We start from the raw sequence: 23,113 nt of genomic DNA, 5'->3' as shown, positions 1-23,113 counted from the left end.
ATTCTGGCCCATTTCTTGGCCTATTACTCAGTATTTTAGGGCCGAGAGCGATTTCCATGATTGATGGTCCCCGGGGTGCGTTTACGTGTCTGTCGTCAACACTCACCGTTTTGGGGTCCCGAAGCGATTTCCATAGTTGTTGAACCCCAAGTTGAGATTACGTGTGGGTCATCAACACTCGCAGTTTTGTCCGATTATGGCCCGTTTCATGGACTATTACTCACTGATTTGGGGTCCCTGAGCGATTTCCATGATTGACGAACCCCAAGGTGCGTTTATGTATCGTTCATCAATAATCGTAAATTTGTCTGATTCTGGGCTCTTTGATGGACTATTACTCATTGTTTTGGGGTCCCCGAGCGATTTCCATGGTTGTCGAACCCCAAGGTGTGCTTACGTGTTGGTCGTCAAGACTCGCAGTTTGGGCCGATTCTGGCCCGTTTCTTGGACTATTACTCAGTTTTGGAGTCCCGAAGTGATTTCCACGATAGATGAACCCAGGGTCCGTTTAGGTGTCTGTCATCAACGCCGCAGTTTATGTCCATTCTGACATATTTCGCGGACTATTACTCACTGTTTTGCGGTTCCATAGCGATTTCCATGTTTGTCGAACCCCAAGGTGTGCTTACGTGTTGGTGGCCAAGACGCGCAATTTCTCCCGATCTGGCCCGTTTCTTGGACTACTACTCATTTTGGAGTCACGTAGTGATTTCCACGGTTGACGATTCCTTGGGTGTGTTTACGTGTCTGTCATGAACACTCCCATTTTTGGTCGATTTTGGTCCGTGTCATGCACTATTACTCAGCATTTTGGGGCCCAGAGCGATTTCCACGATTGACGATCCCAGGGTGCATTTACGTGTCTGTCATCAACACTCAAAGTTTTGGCCAATTCTGACTTGTTTCGTGGAGTATGACTCACCGTTTTGGGGTCCCAAAGCGATTTGCATAGTTGTTGAACCCCAAGGTGCGATTACGCCTCGGTCATCAACACTCATAGTTTTGGCCGATTCTGGCCCGTTTCTTGGACTATTACTCAGTGTTTTGGTGTCTCAGAGCGATTTCCACGATTGATGATCCTGGGGATGCGTTTACGTGTCCGTCGTCAACACTCAGAGTTTTGGCCAATTCTGACCAGTTTCATGGACTATTACTCACCGTTTTGGGGTCCCAAAGCGATTTCGATAGTTGTTGAACACCAAGGTGCGATTACGTGTCAGTCATCAACACTCACAGTTTTGGCCGATTCTGGCCCATTTCTTGGCCTATTACTCAGTATTTTGGGGCCCAGAGCGATTTCCATGATTGATGGTCCCCGGGGTGCGTTTACGTGTCTGTCGTCAACACTCACCGTTTTGGGGTCCCGAAGCGATTTCCATAGTTGTTGAACCCCAAGGTGAGATTACGTGTGGGTCATCAACACTCGCAGTTTTGTCCGATTATGGCCCGTTTCATGGACTATTACTCACTGATTTGGGGTCCCTAAGCGATTTCCATGATTGACGAACCCCAAGGTGCGTTTATGTATCGTTCATCAATAATCGTAAATTTGTCTGATTCTGGGCTCTTTGATGGACTATTACTCATTGTTTTGGGGTCCCCGAGCGATTTCCATGGTTGTCGAACCCCAAGGTGTGCTTACGTGTTGGTCGTCAAGACTCGCAGTTTGGGCCGATTCTGGCCCGTTTCTTGGACTATTACTCAGTTTTGGAGTCCCGAAGTGATTTCCACGATAGATGAACCCAGGGTCCGTTTAGGTGTCTGTCATCAACGCCGCAGTTTATGTCCATTCTGACATATTTCGCGGACTATTACTCACTGTTTTGCGGTTCCATAGCGATTTCCATGTTTGTCGAACCCCAAGGTGTGCTTACGTGTTGGTCGCCAAGACGCGCAATTTCTCCCGATCTGGCCCGTTTCTTGGACTACTACTCATTTTGGAGTCACGTAGTGATTTCCACGGTTGACGATTCCTTGGGTGTGTTTACGTGTCTGTCATGAACACTCCCATTTTTGGTCGATTTTGGTCCGTGTCATGCACTATTACTCAGCATTTTGGGGCCCAGAGCGATTTCCACGATTGACGATCCCAGGGTGCATTTACGTGTCTGTCATCAACACTCAAAGTTTTGGCCAATTCTGACTTGTTTCGTGGTGTATGACTCACCGTTTTGGGGTCCCAAAGCGATTTGCATAGTTGTTGAACCCCAAGGTGCGATTACGCCTCGGTCATCAACACTCATAGTTTTGGCCGATTCTGGCCCGTTTCTTGGACTATTACTCAGTGTTTTGGGGTCTCAGAGCGATTTCCACGATTGATGATCCTGGGGATGCGTTTACGTGTCCGTCGTCAACACTCAGAGTTTTGGCCAATTCTGACCAGTTTCGTGGACTATTACTCACCGTTTTGGGGTCCCAAAGCGATTTCGATAGTTGTTGAACACCAAGGTGCGATTACGTGTCAGTCATCAACACTCACAGTTTTGGCCGATTCTGGCCCATTTCTTGGCCTATTACTCAGTATTTTGGGGCCCAGAGCGATTTCCATGATTGATGGTCCCCGGGGTGCGTTTACGTGTCTGTCGTCAACACTCACTGTTTTGGGGTCCCGAAGCGATTTCCATAGTTGTTGAACCCCAAGGTGAGATTACGTGTGGGTCATCAACACTCGCAGTTTTGTCCGATTATGGCCCGTTTCATGGACTATTACTCACTGATTTGGGGTCCCTGAGCGATTTCCATGATTGACGAACCCCAAGGTGCGTTTATGTATCGTTCATCAATAATCGTAAATTTGTCTGATTCTGGGCTCTTTGATGGACTATTACTCATTGTTTTGGGGTCCCCGAGCGATTTCCATGGTTGTCGAACCCCAAGGTGTGCTTACGTGTTGGTCGTCAAGACTCGCAGTTTGGGCCGATTCTGGCCCGTTTCTTGGACTATTACTCAGTTTTGGAGTCCCGAAGTGATTTCCACGATAGATGAACCCAGGGTCCGTTTAGGTGTCTGTCATCAACGCTGCAGTTTATGTCCATTCTGACATATTTCGCGGACTATTACTCACTGTTTTGCGGTTCCATAGCGATTTCCATGTTTGTCGAACCCCAAGGTGTGCTTACGTGTTGGTCGCCAAGACGCGCAATTTCTCCCGATCTGGCCCGTTTCTTGGACTACTACTCATTTTGGAGTCACGTAGTGATTTCCACGGTTGACGATTCCTTGGGTGTGTTTACGTGTCTGTCATGAACACTCCCATTTTTGGTCGATTTTGGTCCGTGTCATGCACTATTACTCAGCATTTTGGGGCCCAGAGCGATTTCCACGATTGACGATCCCAGGGTGCATTTACGTGTCTGTCATCAACACTCAAAGTTTTGGCCAATTCTGACTTGTTTCGTGGAGTATGACTCACCGTTTTGGGGTCCCAAAGCGATTTGCATAGTTGTTGAACCCCAAGGTGCGATTACGCCTCGGTCATCAACACTCATAGTTTTGGCCGATTCTGGCCCGTTTCTTGGACTATTACTCAGTGTTTTGGTGTCTCAGAGCGATTTCCACGATTGATGATCCTGGGGATGCGTTTACGTGTCCGTCGTCAACACTCAGAGTTTTGGCCAATTCTGACCAGTTTCATGGACTATTACTCACCGTTTTGGGGTCCCAAAGCGATTTCGATAGTTGTTGAACACCAAGGTGCGATTACGTGTCAGTCATCAACACTCACAGTTTTGGCCGATTCTGGCCCATTTCTTGGCCTATTACTCAGTATTTTAGGGCCCAGAGCGATTTCCATGATTGATGGTCCCCGGGGTGCGTTTACGTGTCTGTCGTCAACACTCACCGTTTTGGGGTCCCGAAGCGATTTCCATAGTTGTTGAACCCCAAGGTGAGATTACGTGTGGGTCATCAACACTCGCAGTTTTGTCCGATTATGGCCCGTTTCATGGACTATTACTCACTGATTTGGGGTCCCTGAGCGATTTCCATGATTGACGAACCCCAAGGTGCGTTTATGTATCGTTCATCAATAATCGTAAATTTGTCTGATTCTGGGCTCTTTGATGGACTATTACTCATTGTTTTGGGGTCCCCGAGCGATTTCCATGGTTGTCGAACCCCAAGGTGTGCTTACGTGTTGGTCGTCAAGACTCGCAGTTTGGGCCGATTCTGGCCCGTTTCTTGGACTATTACTCAGTTTTGGAGTCCCGAAGTGATTTCCACGATAGATGAACCCAGGGTCCGTTTAGGTGTCTGTCATCAACGCCGCAGTTTATGTCCATTCTGACATATTTCGCGGACTATTACTCACTGTTTTGCGGTTCCATAGCGATTTCCATGTTTGTCGAACCCCAAGGTGTGCTTACGTGTTGGTGGCCAAGACGCGCAATTTCTCCCGATCTGGCCCGTTTCTTGGACTACTACTCATTTTGGAGTCACGTAGTGATTTCCACGGTTGACGATTCCTTGGGTGTGTTTACGTGTCTGTCATGAACACTCCCATTTTTGGTCGATTTTGGTCCGTGTCATGCACTATTACTCAGCATTTTGGGGCCCAGAGCGATTTCCACGATTGACGATCCCAGGGTGCATTTACGTGTCTGTCATCAACACTCAAAGTTTTGGCCAATTCTGACTTGTTTCGTGGAGTATGACTCACCGTTTTGGGGTCCCAAAGCGATTTGCATAGTTGTTGAACCCCAAGGTGCGATTACGCCTCGGTCATCAACACTCATAGTTTTGGCCGATTCTGGCCCGTTTCTTGGACTATTACTCAGTGTTTTGGTGTCTCAGAGCGATTTCCACGATTGATGATCCTGGGGATGCGTTTACGTGTCCGTCGTCAACACTCAGAGTTTTGGCCAATTCTGACCAGTTTCATGGACTATTACTCACCGTTTTGGGGTCCCAAAGCGATTTCGATAGTTGTTGAACACCAAGGTGCGATTACGTGTCAGTCATCAACACTCACAGTTTTGGCCGATTCTGGCCCATTTCTTGGCCTATTACTCAGTATTTTGGGGCCCAGAGCGATTTCCATGATTGATGGTCCCCGGGGTGCGTTTACGTGTCTGTCGTCAACACTCACCGTTTTGGGGTCCCGAAGCGATTTCCATAGTTGTTGAACCCCAAGGTGAGATTACGTGTGGGTCATTAACACTCGCAGTTTTGTCCGATTATGGCCCGTTTCATGGACTATTACTCACTGATTTGGGGTCCCTGAGCGATTTCCATGATTGACGAACCCCAAGGTGCGTTTATGTATCGTTCATCAATAATCGTAAATTTGTCTGATTCTGGGCTCTTTGATGGACTATTACTGTCCCCGAGCGATTTCCATGGTTGTCGAACCCCAAGGTGTGCTTACGTGTTGGTCGTCAAGACTCGCAGTTTGGGCCGATTCTGGCCCGTTTCTTGGACTATTACTCAGTTTTGGAGTCCCGAAGTGATTTCCACGATAGATGAACCCAGGGTCCGTTTAGGTGTCTGTCATCAACGCCGCAGTTTATGTCCATTCTGACATATTTCGCGGACTATTACTCACTGTTTTGCGGTTCCATAGCGATTTCCATGTTTGTCGAACCCCAAGGTGTGCTTACGTGTTGGTCGCCAAGACGCGCAATTTCTCCCGGTCTGGCCGGTTTCTTGGACTACTACTCATTTTGGAGTCACGTAGTGATTTCCACGGTTGACGATTCCTTGGGTGTGTTTACGTGTCTGTCATGAACACTCCCATTTTTGGTCGATTTTGGTCCGTGTCATGCACTATTACTCAGCATTTTGGGGCCCAGAGCGATTTCCACGATTGACGATCCCAGGGTGCATTTACGTGTCTGTCATCAACACTCAAAGTTTTGGCCAATTCTGACTTGTTTCGTGGAGTATGACTCACCGTTTTGGGGTCCCAAAGCGATTTGCATAGTTGTTGAACCCCAAGGTGCGATTACGCCTCGGTCATCAACACTCATAGTTTTTGCCGATTCTGGCCCGTTTCTTGGACTATTACTCAGTGTTTTGGGGTCTCAGAGCGATTTCCACGATTGATGATCCTGGGGATGCGTTTACGTGTCCGTCGTCAACACTCAGAGTTTTGGCCAATTCTGACCAGTTTCGTGGACTATTACTCACCGTTTTGGGGTCCCAAAGCGATTCCGATAGTTGTTGAACACCAAGGTGCGATTACGTGTCAGTCATCAACACTCATAGTTTTGGCCGATTCTGGCCCATTTCTTGGCCTATTACTCAGTATTTTGGGGCCCAGAGCGATTTCCATGATTGATGGTCCCCGGGGTGCGTTTACGTGTCTGTCGTCAACACTCACCGTTTTGGGGTCCCGAAGCGATTTCCATAGTTGTTGAACCCCAAGGTGAGATTACGTGTGGGTCATCAACACTCGCAGTTTTGTCCGATTATGGCCCGTTTCATGGACTATTACTCACGGATTTGGGGTCCCTGAGCGATTTCCATGATTGACGAACCCCAAGGTGCGTTTATGTATCGTTCATCAATAATCGTAAATTTGTCTGATTCTGGGCTCTTTGATGGACTATTACTCATTGTTTTGGGGTCCCCGAGCGATTTCCATGGTTGTCGAACCCCAAGGTGTGCTTACGTGTTGGTCGTCAAGACTCGCAGTTTGGGCCGATTCTGGCCCGTTTCTTGGACTATTACTCAGTTTTGGAGTCCCGAAGTGATTTCCACGATAGATGAACCCAGGGTCCGTTTAGGTGTCTGTCATCAACGCCGCAGTTTATGTCCATTCTGACATATTTCGCGGACTATTACTCACTATTTTGCGGTTCCATAGCGATTTCCATGTTTGTCGAACCCCAAGGTGTGCTTACGTGTTGGTCGCCAAGACGCGCAATTTCTCCCGGTCTGGCCGGTTTCTTGGACTACTACTCATTTTGGAGTCACGTAGTGATTTCCACGGTTGACGATTCCTTGGGTGTGTTTACGTGTCTGTCATGAACACTCCCATTTTTGGTCGATTTTGGTCCGTGTCATGCACTATTACTCAGCATTTTGGGGCCCAGAGCGATTTCCACGATTGACGATCCCAGGGTGCATTTACGTGTCTGTCATCAACACTCAAAGTTTTGGCCAATTCTGACTTGTTTCGTGGAGTATGACTCACCGTTTTGGGGTCCCAAAGCGATTTGCATAGTTGTTGAACCCCAAGGTGCGATTACGCCTCGGTCATCAACACTCATAGTTTTGGCCGATTCTGGCCCGTTTCTTGGACTATTACTCAGTGTTTTGGGGTCTCAGAGCGATTTCCACGATTGATGATCCTGGGGATGCGTTTACGTGTCCGTCGTCAACACTCAGAGTTTTGGCCAATTCTGACCAGTTTCGTGGAACATTACTCACCGTTTTGGGGTCCCAAAGCGATTTCGATAGTTGTTGAACACCAAGGTGCGATTACGTGTCAGACATCAACACTCACAGTTTTGGCCGATTCTGGCCCATTTCTTGGCCTATTACTCAGTATTTTGGGGCCCAGAGCGATTTCCATGATTGATGGTCCCCGGGGTGCGTTTACGTGTCTGTCGTCAACACTCACTGTTTTGGGGTCCCGAAGCGATTTCCATAGTTGTTGAACCCCAAGGTGAGATTACGTGTGGGTCATCAACACTCGCAGTTTTGTCCGATTATGGCCCGTTTCATGGACTATTACTCACTGATTTGGGGTCCCTAAGCGATTTCCATGATTGACGAACCCCAAGGTGCGTTTATGTATTGTTCATCAATAATCATAAATTTGTCTGATTCTGGGCTCTTTGATGGACTATTACTCATTGTTTTGGGGTCCCCGAGCTATTTCCATGGTTGTCAAACCCCAAGGTGTGCTTACGTGTTGGTCGTCAAGACTCGCAGTTTGGGCCGATTCTGGCCCGTTTCTTGGACTATTACTCAGTTTTGGAGTCCCGAAGTGATTTCCACGATAGATGAACCCCAGGGTCCGTTTAGGTGTCTATCATCAACGCCGCAGTTTATGTCCATTCTGACATATTTCGTGGACTATTACTCACTGTTTTGGGGTTCCATAGCCATTTCCATGTTTGTCGAACCCCAAGGTGTGCTTACGTGTTGGTCGCCAAGACGCGCAATTTCACCCGATCTGGCCTGTTTCTTGGACTACTACTCATTTTTGGAGTCACGTAGTGATTTCCACGATTGACGACCCCTGGGGTGCGATTACGTGTCTGTCATGAACACTCCCATTTTTGGTCGATTTTGGTCCGTTTCATGCACTATTACTCAGCATTTGGGGCCCAGAGCGATTTCCACGATTGACGATCCCAGGGTGCATTTACGTGTCTATCATCAACACCGCAGTTTATGTCGATTCTGACATATTTCGTGGACTATTACCCACTGTTTTGGGGTTCCATAGCGATTTCCATGTTTGTCGAACCCCAAGGTGTGCTTACGTGTTGGTCGTCAAGACTCGCAATTTTGGCCGATCTGGCCAGTTTCTTGGACTATTACTCATTTTTGGGGTCCCGTAGAGATTTCCAATATTGACGACCCCTAGGGTGCGTTTACGTGTCGGTCATGAACACTCCCATTTTTGGTCGATTTTGGTCCGTTTCATGCACTATTACTCAGCGTTTTGGGGCCCAGAGCGATTTCCATGATTGACGATCCCAGGGTGCATTTACGTGTCTATCATCAGCACTCAAAGCTTTGGCCAATTCTGACTTGTTTCGTGGAGTATGACTCACCGTTTTGGGGTCCCAAAGCGATTTGGATAGTTGGTGAACCCCAAGGTGCGATTACGCCTCGGTCATCAACAGTCATAGTTTTGGCCGATTCTGGCCTGTTTCTTGGACTATTACTCAGTGTTTTGGGGTCTCAGAGCGATTTCCACGATTGATGATCCTGGGGATGCGTTTACGTGTCCGTCGTCAACACTCAGAGTTTTGGCCAATTCTGACCAGTTTCGTGGACTATTACTCACCGTTTTAGGGTGCCAAAGCGATTTTGATAGTTGTTGAACACCAAGGTGCCATTACGTGTCAGTCATCAACAGTCACAGTTTTGGCCGATTCTGGCCCATTTCTTGGCCTATTACTCAGTATTTTGGGGCCCAGAGTGATTTCCATGATTGATGGTCCCCGGGGTGCGTTTACGTGTCTGTCGTCAACACTCACCATTTTGGGGTCCCGAAGCGATTTCCATAGTTGTTGAACCCCAAGGTGAGATTACGTGTGGGTCATCAACACTCGCAGTTTTGTCCGATTATGGCCCGTTTCATGGACTATTACTCACTAATTTGGGGTCCCTAAGCGATTTCCATGATTGATGAACCCCAAGGTGCGTTTATGTATCGTTCATCAATAATCGTAAATTTGTCTGATTCTGGGCTCTTTGATGGACAATTACTCATTGTTTTGGGGTCCCCGAGCTATTTCCATGGTTGTCGAACCCCAAGGTGTGCTTACGTGTTGGTCGTCAAGACTCGCAGTTTGGGCCAATTCCGGCCCGTTTCTTGGACTATTACTCAGTTTTGGAGTCCCGAAGTGATTTCCACGATAGATGAACCCCATGGTCCGTTTAGGTGTCTGTCATCAACGCCGCAGTTTATGTCAACTCTGACATATTTCGTGGACTATTACTCACTGTTTTGGGGTTCCATAGCGATTTCCATGTTTGTCAAACCCCAAGGTGTGCTTACGTGTTGGTCGTCAAGACTCGCAATTTTGGCCGATCTGGCCAGTTTCTTGGACTATTACTCATTTTTGGGGTCCGGTAGTGATTTCCACGATTGACGACCCCTAGGGTGCGATTACGTGTCGGTCATGAACACTCCCATTTTTGGTCGATTTTGGTCCATTTCATGTACTATTACTCAGCATTTTGGGGCCCTAGAGCGATTTCCACGATTGACGATCCCAGGGTGCATTTACGTGCCTGTCATCAATACTCACAGTTTTGGCCAATTCTAACTTGTTTCCTGGACTATTACTCACCATTTTGGGGTCCCAAAGCGATTTGGATAGTTGTTGATCCCCAAGGTGTGATTACGTCTCGGTCATCAACACTCACACTTTTGGCTGATTCTGGCCCGTTTCTTAGACTGTTTTGGGGTCCCAGAGCGATTTCTACGTTTGATGATCCTCGCGATGTGTTTATGTGTCCGTCGTCAGCACTCAGAGTTTTGGCCAATTCTGACCAGTTTCGTGGACTATTACTCACCGTTTTGGGGTCCCAAAGCGATTTCCATAGTTTTTGAACCCCGAGGTGAGATTACGTGTCGGTCATCAACACTCGCAGTTTTGTCCGATTGTGGCCCGTTTCATGGACTATTACTCACTAATTTAGGATCCCTAAGCGATTTCCATGATTGACGAACCCCAAGGTGCGTTTATGTATCGTTCATCAATAATCGTAAATTTGTCTGATTCTGGGCTCTTTGATGGACTATTACTCATAGTTTTGGGGACCCCAAGCGATTTTTATGGTTGTCGAACCCCAGGTGTGCTTACATGTTGGTCGTCAAGACTCGCAATTTGGGCCGATTCCACGATAGACGAACCCTGGGGCCCGTTTAGGTGTCTGTCATCAACACCGCAGTTTATGTCGATTCTGACATATTTCGTGGACTATTACCCACTGTTTTGGGGTTCCATAGCGATTTCCATGTTTGTCGAACCCCAAGGTGTGCTTACGTGTTGGTCGTCAAGACTCGCAATTTTGGCCGATCTGGCCAGTTTCTTGGACAATTACTCATTTTTGGGGTCCCGTAGAGATTTCCAATATTGACGACCCCTAGGGTGCGTTTACGTGTCGGTCATGAACACTCCCATTTTTGGTCGATTTTGGTCCGTTTCATGCACTATTACTCAGCGTTTTGGGGCCACAGAGCGATTTCCATGATTGACGATCACAGTTTTGGCCAATTCTGACTTGTTTCCTGGACTATTACTTACCGTTTTGGGGTCCCAAAGCGATTTGCATAGTTGTTGAACACCAAGGTGCGATTACGTCTCGGTCATCAACACTCATAGTTTTGGCCGATTCTGGCCTGTTTCTTGGACTATTACTCAGTGTTTTGGGGTCCCAGAGCGATTTCCACGATTGATGATCATCGGGATGCGTTTACGTGTCCGTCGTCAGCACTCAGAGTTTTGGCCAATTCTGACCAGTCTCGTAGACTATTACTCACCGTTTTGGGGTCCCAAAGCAATTTCCATAGTTGTTGAACCCCAAGGTATGATTACGTGTTCGTCATCAACACTCATAGTTTTGGCCGATTCTGGACCGTTTCTTGGACAATTAATCAGTGTTTTGGGGTCCCAGAGCGAGTTCCATGATTGATGATCCCCGGGGTGCGTTTACGTGTCCGTCGTCAACACTCTTAGTTTTGGCCAATTCTGACACGTTTCATGAACTATTACTCACCGTTTTGGCGTCCCAAAGCGATATCCATAGTTGTAGAACCCCAAGATGAGATTACATGTCGGTCATCAACACCGTAGTTTATGTAGATTCTGACCTATTGCGTGGACTATTACTCACTGTTTTGGGGTTCCAAAGCAATTTCCATGGTTGTCGAACCCCAAGGTGTGCTTACGTGTTGGTCGTCAAGACTCGCAATTTCGGCCGATCTGGCCCGTTTCTTGGACTATTACTCATTTTTGGGGTCCCGTTGTGATTTCCACTATTAACGACCCCTGGGGTGCGTTTACGTGCCGGTCATGAACACTCCCATTTTTGGTCGATTTTGGTCCGTTTCATGCACTATTACTCAGTGTTTTGGGGCCCCAGAGCAATTTCCACGATTGACGATCCCAGGATGCAGTTACGTGTATGTCATCAACACTCATAGTTTTGGCCAATTCTGACTTGTTTCCTAGACTATTACCCACCATTTTGGGGTCCCAAAGCAATTTCCAGAGTTGTTGAACCCCAAGGTGTGAGTACGTCTCGATCATCAACACTCACAGTTTTGGCTGATTCTGGCCCGTTTCTTGGACTACTACTCAGTGTTTTGGTGTCCTAGAGCGATTTCCACGATTGATGATCCTCGGGGTGCGTTTACGTGTCCGTCGTTAATACTTACAGTTTGTGCCAATTCTGACCAGTTTTATGGACTATTACTCGCCGTTTTGGGGTCCCGAAGCGATTGCCATAATGTTGAACCCCAAGGTGTGATTACGTGTCGGTCATTAACACTCACAGTTTTGTCCGATTATGGCCCGTTTCATGGACTATTACTCACTAATTTGGGGTCCCTAAGCGATTTCCATGATTGATGAACCCCAAGGTGCGTTTATGTATCGTTCATCAATAATCATAAATTTGTCTGATTCTGGGCTCTTTGATGGACAATTACTCATTGTTTTGGGGTCCCCGAGCTATTTCCATGGTTGTCGAACCCCAAGGTGTGCTTACGTGTTGGTCGTCAAGACTCGCAGTTTGGGCCAATTCCGGCCCGTTTCTTGGACTATTACTCAGTTTTGGAGTCCCGAAGTGATTTCCACGATAGATGAACCCCATGGTCCGTTTAGGTGTCTGTCATCAACGCCGCAGTTTATGTCAACTCTGACATATTTCGTGGACTATTACTCACTGTTTTGGGGTTCCATAGCGATTTCCATGTTTGTCAAACCCCAAGGTGTGCTTACGTGTTGGTCGTCAAGACTCGCAATTTTGGCCGATCTGGCCAGTTTCTTGGACTATTACTCATTTTTGGGGTCCGGTAGTGATTTCCACGATTGACGACCCCTAGGGTGCGATTACGTGTCGGTCATGAACACTCCCATTTTTGGTCGATTTTGGTCCATTTCATGTACTATTACTCAGCGTTTTGGGGCCCTAGAGCGATTTCCACGATTGACGATCCCAGGGTGCATTTACGTGCCTGTCATCAATACTCACAGTTTTGGCCAATTCTAACTTATTTCCTGGAGTATTACTCACCATTTTGGGGTCCCAAAGCGATTTGGATAGTTGTTGAACCCCAAGGTGTGATTACGTCTCGGTCATCAACACTCACACTTTTGGCTGATTCTGGCCCGTTTCTTAGACTGTTTTGGGGTCCCAGAGCGATTTCTACGATTGATGATCCTCGCGATGTGTTTATGTGTCCGTCATCAGCACTCAGAGTTTTGGCCAATTCTGACCAGTTTCGTGGAGTATTACTCACCGTTTTGGGGTCCCAAAGCGATTTCCATAGTTTTTGAACCCCGAGGTGAGATTACGTGTCGGTCATCAACACTCGCAGTTTTGTCCGATTGTGGCCCGTTTCATGGACTATTACTCACTAATTTGGGATCCCTAAGCGATTTCCATGATTGACGAACCCCAAGGTGCGTTTATGTATCGTTCATCAATAATCGTAAATTTGTCTGATTCTGGGCTCTTTGATGGACTATTACTCATTGTTTTGGGGACCCCAAGCGATTTTTATGGTTGTCGAACCCCAGGTGTGCTTACATGTTGGTCGTCAAGACTAGCAATTTGGGCCGATTCCACGATAGACGAACCCTGGGGCCCGTTTAGGTGTCTGTCATCAACACCGCAGTTTATGTCGATTCTGACATATTCCGTGGACTATTACCCACTGTTTTGGGGTTCCATAGCGATTTCCATGTTTGTCGAACCCCAAGGTGTGCTTACATGTTGGTCGTCAAGACTCGCAATTTTGGCCGATCTGGCCAGTTTCTTGGACTATTACTCATTTTTGGGGTCCCGTAGAGATTTCCAATATTGACGACCCCTAGGGTGCGTTTACGTGTCGGTCATGAACACTCCCATTTTTGGTCGATTTTGGTCCGTTTCATGCACTATTACTCAGCGTTTTGGGGCCATAGAGCGATTTCCATGATTGACGATCATAGTTGTTGAACCCCAAGGTATGATTACGTGTTCGTCATCAACACTCATAGTTTTGGCCGATTCTGGACCGTTTCTTGGACAATTAATCAGTGTTTTGGGGTCCCAGAGCGAGTTCCATGATTGATGATCCCCGGGGTGCGTTTACGTGTCCGTCGTCAACACTCTTAGTTTTGGCCAACTCTGACACGTTTCATGAACTATTACTCACCGTTTTCGCGTCCCAAAGCGATATCCATAGTTGTAGAACCCCAAGATGAGATTACATGTCGGTCATCAACACCGTAGTTTATGTAGATTCTGACCTATTGCGTGGACTATTACTCACTGTTTTGGGGTTCCAAAGCAATTTCCATGGTTGTCGAACCCCAAGGTGTGCTTACGTGTTGGTCGTCAAGACTCGCAATTTCGGCCGATCTGGCCCGTTTCTTGGACTATTACTCATTTTTGGGGTCCCGTTGTGATTTCCACTATTAACGACCCCTGGGGTGCGTTTACGTGCCGGTCATGAACACTCCCATTTTTGGTCGATTTTGGTCCGTTTCATGCACTATTACTCACTGTTTTGGGGCCCCAGAGCGATTTCCACGATTGACGATCCCAGGATGCATTTACGTGTATGTCATCAACACTCATAGTTTTGGCCAATTCTGACTTGTTTCCTAGACTATTACCCACCATTTTGGGGTCCCAAAGCAATTTCCAGAGTTGTTGAACCCCAAGGTGTGAGTACGTCTCGATCATCAACACTCACAGTTTTGGCTGATTCTGGCCCGTTTCTTGGACTACTACTTAGTGTTTTGGTGTCCTAGAGCGATTTCCACGATTGATGATCCTCGGGGTGCGTTTACGTGTCCGTCGTCAATACTTACAGTTTGTGCCAATTCTGACCAGTTTTATGGACTATTACTCGCCGTTTTGGGGTCCCGAAGCGATTGCCATAATGTTGAACCCCAAGGTGTGATTACGTGTCGGTCATTAACACTCACAGTTTTGTCCGATTATGGCCCGTTTCATGGACTATTACTCACTAATTTGGGGTCCCTAAGCGATTTCCATGATTGATGAACCCCAAGGTGCGTTTATGTATCGTTCATCAATAATCATAAATTTGTCTGATTCTGGGCTCTTTGATGGACAATTACTCATTGTTTTGGGGTCCCCGAGCTATTTCCATGGTTGTCGAACCCCAAGGTGTGCTTACGTGTTGGTCGTCAAGACTCGCAGTTTGGGCCAATTCCGGCCCGTTTCTTGGACTATTACTCAGTTTTGGAGTCCCGAAGTGATTTCCACGATAGATGAACCCCATGGTCCGTTTAGGTGTCTGTCATCAACGCCGCAGTTTATGTCAACTCTGACATATTTCGTGGACTATTACTCACTGTTTTGGGGTTCCATAGCGATTTCCATGTTTGTCAAACCCCAAGGTGTGCTTACGTGTTGGTCGTCAAGACTCGCAATTTTGGCCGATCTGGCCAGTTTCTTGGACTATTACTCATTTTTGGGGTCCGGTAGTGATTTCCACGATTGACGACCCCTAGGGTGCGATTACGTGTCGGTCATGAACACTCCCATTTTTGGTCGATTTTGGTCCATTTCATGTACTATTACTCAGCGTTTTGGGGCCCTAGAGCGATTTCCACGATTGACGATCCCAGGGTGCATTTACGTGCCTGTCATCAATACTCACAGTTTTGGCCAATTCTAACTTATTTCCTGGAGTATTACTCACCATTTTGGGGTCCCAAAGCGATTTGGATAGTTGTTGAACCCCAAGGTGTGATTACGTCTCGGTCATCAACACTCACACTTTTGGCTGATTCTGGCCCGTTTCTTAGACTGTTTTGGGGTCCCAGAGCGATTTCTACGATTGATGATCCTCGCGATGTGTTTATGTGTCCGTCATCAGCACTCAGAGTTTTGGCCAATTCTGACCAGTTTCGTGGAGTATTACTCACCGTTTTGGGGTCCCAAAGCGATTTCCATAGTTTTTGAACCCCGAGGTGAGATTACGTGTCGGTCATCAACACTCGCAGTTTTGTCCGATTGTGGCCCGTTTCATGGACTATTACTCACTAATTTGGGATCCCTAAGCGATTTCCATGATTGACGAACCCCAAGGTGCGTTTATGTATCGTTCATCAATAATCGTAAATTTGTCTGATTCTGGGCTCTTTGATGGACTATTACTCATTGTTTTGGGGACCCCAAGCGATTTTTATGGTTGTCGAACCCCAGGTGTGCTTACATGTTGGTCGTCAAGACTAGCAATTTGGGCCGATTCCACGATAGACGAACCCTGGGGCCCGTTTAGGTGTCTGTCATCAACACCGCAGTTTATGTCGATTCTGACATATTCCGTGGACTATTACCCACTGTTTTGGGGTTCCATAGCGATTTCCATGTTTGTCGAACCCCAAGGTGTGCTTACATGTTGGTCGTCAAGACTCGCAATTTTGGCCGATCTGGCCAGTTTCTTGGACTATTACTCATTTTTGGGGTCCCGTAGAGATTTCCAATATTGACGACCCCTAGGGTGCGTTTACGTGTCGGTCATGAACACTCCCATTTTTGGTCGATTTTGGTCCGTTTCATGCACTATTACTCAGCGTTTTGGGGCCATAGAGCGATTTCCATGATTGACGATCATAGTTGTTGAACCCCAAGGTATGATTACGTGTTCGTCATCAACACTCATAGTTTTGGCCGATTCTGGACCGTTTCTTGGACAATTAATCAGTGTTTTGGGGTCCCAGAGCGAGTTCCATGATTGATGATCCCCGGGGTGCGTTTACGTGTCCGTCGTCAACACTCTTAGTTTTGGCCAACTCTGACACGTTTCATGAACTATTACTCACCGTTTTCGCGTCCCAAAGCGATATCCATAGTTGTAGAACCCCAAGATGAGATTACATGTCGGTCATCAACACCGTAGTTTATGTAGATTCTGACCTATTGCGTGGACTATTACTCACTGTTTTGGGGTTCCAAAGCAATTTCCATGGTTGTCGAACCCCAAGGTGTGCTTACGTGTTGGTCGTCAAGACTCGCAATTTCGGCCGATCTGGCCCGTTTCTTGGACTATTACTCATTTTTGGGGTCCCGTTGTGATTTCCACTATTAATGACCCCTGGGGTGCGTTTACGTGCCGGTCATGAACACTCCCATTTTTGGTCGATTTTGGTCCGTTTCATGCACTATTACTCACTGTTTTGGGGCCCCAGAGCGATTTCCACGATTGACGATCCCAGGATGCATTTACGTGTATGTCATCAACACTCATAGTTTTGGCCAATTCTGACTTGTTTCCTAGACTATTACCCACCATTTTGGGGTCCCAAAGCAATTTCCAGAGTTGTTGAACCCCAAGGTGTGAGTACGTCTCGATCATCAACACTCACAGTTTTGGCTGATTCTGGCCCGTTTCTTGGACTACTACTTAGTGTTTTGGTGTCCTAGAGCGATTTCCACGATTGATGATCCTCGGGGTGCGTTTACGTGTCCGTCGTCAATACTTACAGTTTGTGCCAATTCTGACCAGTTTTATGGACTATTACTCGCTGTTTTGGGGTCCCGAAGCGATTGCCATAATGTTGAACCCCAAGGTGTGATTACGTGTCGGTCATTAACACTCACAGTTTTGGCCGATTCTGGCCCGTTTCTTGGACTATTACTCAGTGTTTTGGGGTCCCAGAGCGAGTTCCATGATTGATGACCCCCGTGGTGCGTTTACGTGTCTATCGTCGACACTCATAGTTTTGGCCAATTCTGACCCGTTTCGTCGACTATTACTCACCGTTTTGTCGTCCCGAAGCGATTTCCATAGTTGTTGAACCCCAAGATGAGATTACGTGTCGGTCATCAACACTCGCAGTTTTGGCCGATTCTGGCTTGTTTCATGGACTATTACTCACTGATTTGGGGTCCCTGAGCGATTTCCATGATTGACGAACCCCAAGGTGTGTTTATGTATCGTTCATCAATAATCCTAGATTTGTCTGATTCTGGACTCTTTCATGGACTATTACTCACTGTTTTGGGCTCCCCAAGCGATTTCCATGGTTGTCGAACCCCAAGGTGTGCTTACGTGTTGGTCGTCAAGACTCGCTGTTTGGGCCGATTCTGGCCCGTTTCTTGGAGTATTACTCAGTTTTGAAGTCCCAAAGGGATTTCCACGATAGACAAACCTCGGGGTCCGTTTAGGTGTCGGTCATCAACACCGCAGTTTATGTTGATTCTGACCTATTTCCTGGACTATTATTCACTTTTTTGGGTTCCAAAGCGATTTCCATGGTTGTCGAACCCCAAGGTGTGCTTACGTGCTGGTCGTTAAGACTCGCAATGTTGGCCGATCTGGCCTGTTTCTTCGACTATTACTCATTTTTGGGGACCTGTAGTGATTTCCACGATTGACGACCCTTGGGGTGCGTTTACGTGTCGGTCATGAACACTCCCATTTTTGGTCAATTTTGGTCCGTTTCATGCACTATTACTCAGCATTTGGGGCCCCAGAGCGATTTCCACGATTGACGATCCCAAGGAGCATTTACGTGTCTATCATCAACACTCACAGTTTTGGCCCATTCTGACTTATTTCCTGGACTATTACTCACCGTTTTGGGGTCCCAAAGCGATTTCCGTAGTTGTTGAACCCCAAGGTGCGAGTACGTCTCGGTCATCAACACTCACAGTTTTGGCCGATTCTGGCCCGTTTCTTGGACTATTACTCAGTGTTTTTGGGGTCCGAGAGCGATTTCCACGATTGATGATCCTTGGGGTGCGTTTACGTGTCCGTCGTCAACACTCAGAGTTTTGTCCAATTCTGACCCGTTTCATGGACTATTACTCACCGTTTTGGGTCCTGTAGCGATTTCCATAGTTGTTGAACCCCAAGGTGCGATTACGTGTCGGTCATCAACACTCACAGTTTTGGCCGATTATAGCCCGTTTCTTGGACTATTACTTAGTGTTTGGGGGTCCCAGAGCGAGTTCCATGATCGATGATCCCTGTGGTGCGTTTACGTGTCTGTCGTCAACACTCATAGTTTTGGCCAATTCTGACCCATTTCGTGGACTATTACTCACCGTTTTGCCATCCCGAAGTGATTTCCATAGTTGTTGAACCCCAAGATGAGATTACGTGTCGGTCATCAACACTCACAGCTTTGGGGTCCCGATTCTGGCGTGTTTCATGGACTATTACTCATTGATTTGGTCTCCCTGAGCGATTTCCATGATTGATGAACCCTAAAGTGCGTTTATGTATAGTTCATCAATAATCCAAGATTTGTCTTATTCTGGGCTCTATCATGGACTATTACTCACTCTTTTGGGGTCCCCAAGCGGTTTCCATGGTTGTCCAACCCCAAGATGTGCTTACGTGTTGGTCGTCTAGACTCGTAGTTTGGGCCGATTCTGGCCCGTTTCTAGGACTATTACTCAGTTTTGGGGTCCCAAAGGGATTTCCACGATAGACGAACCCCAAGGTGCGGTTACGTGTCGGTCATCAACACTCACAGCTTTGGCGGATTCTGGCCCGTTTCTTGGACTATTACTCAGTGTTTTGGGGTCCCAGAGCGATTTCCATGATTGATGATCCTCAAGGTGCATCTACGTGTCCGTCGTCATACCAAACAGTTTTGGCCAATTCTGTCCCGTTTCGTGGACCATTACTCACTGTTTTGGCCTCCCGAAGTGATTTCCATAGTTGTTGAACCCCAAGATGAGATTACGTGTCGGTCGTCAACACTCGTAGTCTGACCCGTTTCATGGGCTATTACTCACTAATTTGGGATCCCTGAGTGATTTCCAAGATTGACGAACCCCAAGGTGCGTTTATGTATCGTTCATCAGTAATCCTAGATTTGTCTGATTCTGGGCTCTTTCATAGACTATTACTCACTGTTTTGAGGTCCTAAGCGATTTCCATGGTTGTAGAACCCCAAGATGTGCTTATGTGTTGCTCGTCAAGACTCGCGGTTTGGGTCAATTCTGGCCCGTTTCTTGGACTATTACTTACTTTTGGGGTCCCGATTTGATTTGCACAATAGACGAACCCCGGGGTCCGTTTAGGTGTCGGTCATCAACACCGCAGTTTATGTCGATTCTAACCTATTTCCTGGACTATCACTCACTGTTTTGGGGTTCCAAAGCGATTTCAAAGGTTGTCGAACCCCAAGGTGTGCTTACGTGTTGGTCGTCAAGACTCGCAATTTCGGCCGATCTGGCCCATTTCTTGGACTATTACTCATTTTTGGGGTCCCGTAGTGATTTCCACGATTGATGATCCCAGGGTGCATTTACGTGTCTGTCATCGACACTCACAGTTTTGGCCAATTCTAACTTGTTTCCTGGACTATTACTCACCGTTTTGGGGTCCCAAAGCGATTTGCATAGTTGTTGAACCCCAAGGTGCGGTTACGTGTCGGTCATAAACACTCACAATTTTGGCCGATTCTGGCCCGTTTCTTGGACTATTACTCAGTGTTTTGGGGTCCCAGAGCGATTTCCATGATTGATGATCCTCGTGCTGCATCTACGTGTCCGTCGTCATACCAAACAGTTTTGGCCAATTCTGACCCGTTTCGTGGACCATTACTCACCGTTTTGGCCTCCCGCAGTGATTTCCATAGTTGCTGAACCCCAAGATGAGATTACGTGTCGGTCGTCAACACTCGTAGTCTGACCCGTTTCATGGGCTATTGCTCGCTAATTTGGGATCCCTGAGTGATTTCCAAGATTGACAAACCCCAAGGTGCGTTTATGTATCGTTCATCAGTAATCCTAGATTTATCTGATTCTGGGCTCTTTCATAGACTATTACTCACTGTTTTAAGGTCCCCAAGCGATTTCCATGGTTGTAGAACCCCAAGATGTGCTTATGTGTTGGTCGTCAAGACTCGCGGTTTGGGTCAATTCTGGCCCGTTTCTTGGACTATTACTCAGTTTTGGGGTCCCGATTTGATTTCCACGATAGACGAACCCCAGGGTTCGTTTAGGTGGCGGTCATCAACACCGCAGTTTATGTCGATTCTGACCTATTTCCTGGACTATTACTCACTGTTTTGGGGTTCCAAAGCGATTTCCAAGGTTGTCGAACCCCAAGGTGTGCTTACGTGTTGGTCGTCAAGACTCACAATTTCGGCCGATCTGGCCTGTTTCTTGGACTATTACTCTGTTTTGGGGTTCCATAGTGATTTCGACAATTGACGACCCCTGGGGTGCGTTTATGTGTCGGTCATGAACACTCCCATTTTTGGTCGATTTTGGTCCGTTTCATGCACTATTACTCAGTGTTTCGAGCCCAAAGCGATTTCCACGATTCACGGTCCCAGGGTGCATTTACGTGTCTGTCATCAACACTCATAGTTTTGGCCAATTCTGACTTGTTCCCTGGACTATTACTCACCGCTTTGGGATCCCGAAGAGATTTCCATAGTTGTTGAACCCAAAGGTGTGATTACGTGTTGGTCATCAACACTCACAGTTTTGGCCGATTCTGGCCCGTTTCTTGGACTATTACTGATTGTTTGGGGGTCCTAGTGCGAGTTCCCTGATTGATGATCCCCGTGGTGCGTTTATGTGTCCGTCGTCAACACTCACAAGTTTGGCCAATTCAGACCCGTTTCGTGGACTATTACTCACCGTTTTGGCGTCCCGAAGCGATTTCCATAGTTGTTGAACCCCAAGATGAGATTACGTGTCGGTCATCAACACTCGTAGTTTTGGCCGATTCTAGCCTGTTTCATGGACTATTACTCACTGTTTTGGGGTCCCCAAGGGATTTCCATGGTTGTTGAACCCCAAGGTGTGCTTACGTGTTGGTCGTCAAGACTCGCAGTTTGGGCCGATTATGGCCCGTTTCTTGGACTGTTACTCAGTTTTGGGGTCCCGAAGTGATTTCCACGATAGACAAACCCCGGGGTCCGTTTAGGTGTCGGTCATCAACACCGTAGTTTATGTCGATTCTGACCTATTTCCTGGACTATTACTCACTGTTTTGGGGTTCCAAACGATTTCCATGGTTGTCGAACGCCAAGGTGTGCTTACTTGTTGGTCGTCAAGACTCGCAATTTCGGCCGATCTGACCCATTTCTTGGACTATTACTCATTTTTGGGGTCCCGTAGTGATTTCCACGATTGACGACCCCTGGGTGCGTTTACGTGTCGGTCATGAACACTCCCAGTTTTGGTCGATTTTGGTCCGTTTCAAGAACTATTACTCAGCGTTTTGGGGCCTAGAGCGATTTCCATGATTGATGATCCCAGGGTGCATTTATGTGTTTTTCTTCAACACTCATAGTTTTGGCCAATTATGACTTGTTTCCTGGACTATTACTCACCCTTTTGGGGTCCCGGAGCGATTTCCATAGTTGTTGAACCCCAAGGTGCGATTACGTGTCGGTCATCAACACTCATAGTTTTGGCCGTTTGTGGCCCGTTTCTTGGACTATTACTCGGTGTTTTGGGGTCCCAGAGCGATTTCCATGATTGATGATCCCCGGGGTGCGTTTACGTGTCCGTCGTCATACCAAACAGTTTGGGCCTATTCTGACCAATTTCATGGACTATTACTCACTGTTTTGGCGTCCCGAAACGATTTCCATGGTTGTCGAACCCCAAGGGGTGCTTACGTGTTGTTCGTCAAGACTTTTAGTTTGGGTCAATTATGGCCCGTTTCTTGGACTAGTACTCAGTTTTGGGGTCCTGGTCTGATTTCCACGATAGACGAACCCCGGGGTCCGTTTAGGTCTCGGTCATCAACACTACAATTTATGTCGATTGTGACCTATTTTGTGGACTATTACTCACTGTTTTGGGGTTCCAAAAAAATTTCCATGGTTGTCGAATCCCAAGGTGTGCTTACGTGTTGGTCGTCAAGACTCGCAATTTCGGCCGATCTAGCCCGTTTCCTGGACTATTACTCATTTTTGGTGTCCCGTAGTGATTTCCACGATTGACGACCCCTAGGCTGCATTTACGTGTCAGTGATGAACACTCCTATTTTTGGTCGATTTTGGTCCATTTCATGCACTATTACTCAGTATTTTGGGGCCCAGAGCGATTTCCACGATTGACGATCTAAGGGTGCATTTACGTGTCTGTCATCAACACTCACAGTTTTGGCCAACTCTGAATTGTTTCCTGGACTATTACTCACCATTTTTGGGTCCCAAAGCGATTTCCATAGTTGTTGAACCGCAAGGTGCGAGTACGTCTCGGTCATCAACACTCGCATTTTTGGCCGATTCTGGCCCGTTTCTTGGAC

Source organism: Triticum dicoccoides, chromosome 1B (assembly GCF_002162155.2).
Source record: "Triticum dicoccoides isolate Atlit2015 ecotype Zavitan chromosome 1B, WEW_v2.0, whole genome shotgun sequence".
NCBI classification, from domain to species: Eukaryota; Viridiplantae; Streptophyta; class Magnoliopsida; order Poales; family Poaceae; genus Triticum; species Triticum dicoccoides.
Note: the sequence above shows the minus strand (reverse complement) of the source record.